This window comes from Bos indicus, chromosome 13, assembly GCF_029378745.1.
Source record: "Bos indicus isolate NIAB-ARS_2022 breed Sahiwal x Tharparkar chromosome 13, NIAB-ARS_B.indTharparkar_mat_pri_1.0, whole genome shotgun sequence".
NCBI lineage: Eukaryota > Metazoa > Chordata > Mammalia > Artiodactyla > Bovidae > Bos > Bos indicus.
This window is the reverse complement of record NC_091772.1, coordinates 78,499,083-78,503,573: the sequence shown is the minus strand read 5'-3', so window position 1 is coordinate 78,503,573 and position 4,491 is coordinate 78,499,083. Positions and strand designations below refer to the sequence as shown.

The following is a 4,491-nucleotide window of genomic DNA, read 5'->3' as shown; positions in this document are numbered from 1 at the left end:
ATAGGGTCGCAAAGAGTCGGACACGACTGAGCGACTGATCTGATCTGATCTGATGGTCTGTAGGAGAGAAATGATGGAATAATGCTGAGCAACATTCTGTGCCAGACACTGCTCTTAGCCCTTCAATTAAACCGCTTCTTCCTCGCAACCATCCTGTGAGGTGGTGCTATCATAATGCCCACTTTCTAGAGGAGAAAACTGAGGCCCAAGGTTGTACAGCTAATGGCGGAGCCAGCACATGAATGCCAGCGGGTCAGAGGCACAGCCTGGACTCTGGCCGTGCTGGGTACTTCATGTTTAGTTGCTCAGTCGTGTTTGGCTCTGCAACCCCATGGACTGCAGCCTGCCAGTCTCCTTTGTCCATGGGGATTCTCCAGGCAAGAATACTGGAGTGGGTTGCCATGCCCTCCTCCAGGGGATCTTCCTAATTCAGGGATTGAACCCAGGTTTCCTGCATTCTTTGCCATCTGAGCTACCAGGGAAGCCCTATGGCCACCCACAAATGGTGACCTGAATCCAGAGGAGTTAGAGCTGAGACAGAGAATATATAGGAACATGTGACAGCCCTGAGGGAGCTCCAGACCCACCCTGGGCCTCATGGAAGGCTTCCTGGAGGAGGAGGTATTTTCTTGGCTGAGGAAGTGGAAGGTGAGAGTGCTGCAGACAGAGGAGCGGCACTTATGAGGCTCTGAGGTAGGAGCAGCGTGGGGTGTTGACAAGCTGACAACGAATCTGGCTGGGGTTGGGGAGGCGGGTGGGGCCAGATCGTGCAGGGGCTGTAGGTCCTGGGAATCTTGGGGAGTCCCGGGGAGCCCCAGAGAGTCGTCCAGCTGGGACGTGTTGTGACTGGGGAGGCTTTCCCTGCCCTGGCCTGGCAGGGCCCCTGCTCGGTCCCCACAGGGCGTCTGAGGCCCGCTGGGAGCTCCCGGACAGTTTGCCACCTCCCTGTTATTCTAGATGGAAGAAGGTTCTGGAAGGTGGGATCTGGACGGATTCGTTCACTTCTGTGGCCTGGCACCTAGATGGGTGCAGGCAGGTAAGACTCCTGGAATGAGGTAACAGCTGCCAGCCTGGGGAGATTCTGTGTCGGGACCGTGCCACGGCCGGGGAGACTGGGCCCCTCCGTGGCCCCTCGGGCCCCTCAGGGTGCACGGCCGCTGGAGGTGGGCCCGAGGCCGGAGCTTCGCCAGGACTCTGCTCTCACTTGCCCGTGGTGTCTTGTTTGGTTTCCGAGAGGCCCCGGTAAACAGGTCGACCCTGGTGGGGGCCCTCTCAGAGCTGATCCGAAGGTCGCAAGGAGTCGTGAGGAGCAGCGTGCGTGCAGCCGCCCCCGAACCCATCCCCCCGCTTCCTGGCCTGGCTGGGACCCAGCACGGAGTCCCCCTCCTCTGCTCGGCCGAGGGCCTCCAAGGTAACTATTTGCTCCCGCCCCCTCCACCAAGCCCACTATCTTATCAGCTCAAACACTTCAGGGTTCAGGCCAAGAAGCCAAAGTCAACTTTGAAAAAGTCTTTAAAAGGCCAAAACACAAACACCAGGGAGGGCATTTGGAGGGGGTTGGAGAGGAGGGCGGGGAGGGAAGAGTGCTTGGCTTCCTCCAACAGACTGGAGACGACGCTCGTGACTCTCTGGGCCCGCAGAGGTACGTTGGAGGAGAGTCACTGTTTTCAGTAGCAAACGACTGAATTCACCCACATCCATCGATTGGGGAATGGATAAGTCATGATGTGCTCTACAGTCTCTAAAAAGAGCAAAGCCAATTCCCATGTAGTGATAGGGAAATAGATTATAAAGTGGAAAAAAGGAAAAGCAGAAATACAAAGCTGGTTTGTGAATAATCAATCAGATCCTTTCTGTGTAAATAGAAAAGGTGGGGGTATATCTCCCTACATGCCTGTTGATGTGTAGAAATTTTCTAGAATCATTGCCTGGTGTCTGGAACTGTTAGCTGCTTCTGGGTCAGGAGTCAGGGGCAGACAGGTTTCTCATTATCCTCATGGTACCTTCCAAATGACTTCATGTCATGTTAAAGTATTATTCTAGAAATAAATAAGCTAAATAAGAACATCAATGATTTTGTTCCAGGCAAATGGCTGTAAAAGGTAAAGTGACTTTTAGCACAGGTCAGATTATTGAAGGTCTAGCTTAAGGGGAAAACCTAAGCCTAACTAGAGAGTCCTCCTAGTAACTGACCATATTCGACCAGGGTTTTCAAAGTTCTCTTGTGTTTTATAAACCTGGATGCTTAAAATGCACTTTCAAGACATCATCTCCTTGAACCTCTTGAATATTCTATACAGTAGGATCAGATCACTGGGTAGATTGATTCATTCCTACAACAAATAGTTACTGTTTTAGGTGGTGAGGTTAGCAATCAACAAGACTGGCAAGATCCCTGATTTCAAGATCTTCCCCTGATGGTCCAGTGGCCAAGACTCTGTGCTTCCAATGCAGGGGGACTGGGTTCAATGGTCAGGGAACTAAGATCTTATATATTGCAACTAAAGATCTTGCATGCTGCAGCAAAGATGAAAGTTCCCGCTGCTGCGACTATGACCCAGCAAAGCCAAACAAATAAATATTAAAAAAAATATATCCCTGATTTCATGGAGCCCATGGGACCAGAGGGAGTGCTGAACAAATAACAAGCAAACAACAGCAATGCAAAAAGCAAGTATGGTCATTGCAGGTGGAAGGGCCGGGAGGGGAATGAGACCAGGGAATAGGACTGATGATGGGTGGTGTGGGGTGGTGTGGGTAGTGGTCAGCAAAGGGGCCTCCAGGAGGTGATACTTGAACTGAGAAAAGCACCGATCACAGGAAAATCAGGGAGAGGAAAGTAGCAGGAGTAGCTAGTTCAAAGGCCCTGTGGCTATGCTAAGCTTTGCTTGCGGGAGAAACAGAGCAGTGGCCAGCATGGCTGGCGCTTAGACAGAGAGCCAAAGAGGGCTGGTAGGCCCACCCTGGACAGGGTGGCAGGGGCTGATCCTGGGGGCCTTGTGAACTTGGAATCCGGATGAGGAAACTGAGGCTCAGAAAGGTTATTTGCCCAAGTGAGAGTGAAAGTGTTAGTCACTCGGTTGTGTCTGACTCTTTGCGACCCCATGGACTACAGCCTCCCAGGCTCCTGTTTATGGAATTCTCCAGGCAAGAACACTGGAGCGGGCAGCCATTCCTTTCTCCACAGGATCTTTCCAACCCAGGGATTGAACCTGCCTCTCCTGTATTGCAGGCAGATTCTTTACCATCTGAGCCACCAGGGAAGCCCAGTCTGCCCAAGGAGACACAGGTATCAGTGGCCAAGCCAGGATTCAGGCCCAGGTTTCCTGCTTCACATCCAATCCTTTAAAGAGTCGTGTACATCTACATGTAGCAAGAACATGAAGCATGTATTTCCATATGGCACAGCCCATGTTCTGAAAACATTGGTGTTTTTTGTTATCTTTTGCACAGAAAAGTGTGCACATCCTACAGAGGCTTCTCGCCAAGGGACAAACTCATCGAGTCAGCAACCAGATGAATGTTCCAGAATGAAACAGAACATCCCCAAAGCCCCCTGTGTGTCTCCTCCCAGTAAATCCCCCCATGGTTAACGAACCCCTGTGCAGAGTTCTAACCCCAGAGCTTAATTTTACTGCTTCTGGACTTTATATAAACGGAATCACACAGCATGGGCTCTTCCTTGTCTGGTTTCTTTCACTCAGCATTACGACTGGAAGATTCATGGTGTTTCAGTAGACTTTTACTGTGTTACTGCCCAGACCAAGATATCACATGAAGCACGCAAAAGTTTCCCTCCTCCAAAAAAAAGGCCATGAGGAAGGAGCTTACATGGGAAACCGTTCAAGGCATGTCATTCCGTGAAAAAGGCAGGGACAAAACAATACGTGTAAAGCAATCCCTGTTTTGCTGGGGGAAAGAGTTTTCCTTTTATGTGGAGCCAAAATGATTCTAGAAAATAAGTTATATTTTCTCTCGGCCACAGTGTACTATGCTGCTGCTAAGTCGCTTCAGTCGTGTCCGACTCTGTGCGACCCCATAGATGGCAGCCCACCAGGCTCCCCCGTCCCTGGGATTCTCCAGGCAAGAACACTGGAATGGGTTGCCGTTTCCTTCTCCAATGCATGAAAGTGAAAGTGAAAGTGAAGTCACTCAGTCGTGTCCGACTCTTCGCGACCCCATGGACTGCAGCCTACCAGGCTCCTCCATCCATGGGATTTTCCAGGCAAGAGTACTGGAGTGGGGTGCCATTGCCTTCTCCGAGTGTACTATGAACTCTCTGTAAATCGAAATAGCCATTGGATGGAGGGACTTGCCTTGTATTTGAGGATGTGCTGAAGAAAAGATAGGATCTGCCCAATGGGCTCACCTGAGCTATTTAGGTCATGTCTCTCTCCCTCCTATCCCCACTTTGGCCCTGTGCTCATGGCGAACTTAAATACCTGTATCATGTGACTCAACCCTGGAGTCAAGGTTTCATGGAGAGTCTCC

At 50.9% G+C, this 4,491-nt stretch overlaps 1 long non-coding RNA gene across 4 annotated transcripts; it reads left to right on the top strand.

Moving 5' to 3' along the window:
* The first annotated feature begins 336 nt into the window (after window positions 1-336).
* On the top strand, window positions 337-3,671 carry LOC109567774 (uncharacterized). 4 transcript variants are annotated; one of them, XR_011569960.1, is made up of 5 exons: window positions 337-693; window positions 958-1,036; window positions 1,237-1,411; window positions 3,233-3,289; window positions 3,454-3,671. It is a non-coding gene; the product is annotated as an uncharacterized lncRNA (long non-coding RNA). The 4 variants fall into 4 exon arrangements; XR_002182100.2 differs by lacking the exon at window positions 3,233-3,289; XR_011569959.1 differs by lacking the exon at window positions 337-693 and having other exon boundaries at window positions 748-1,036.
* Window positions 3,672-4,491: the final 820 nt, after the last annotated feature.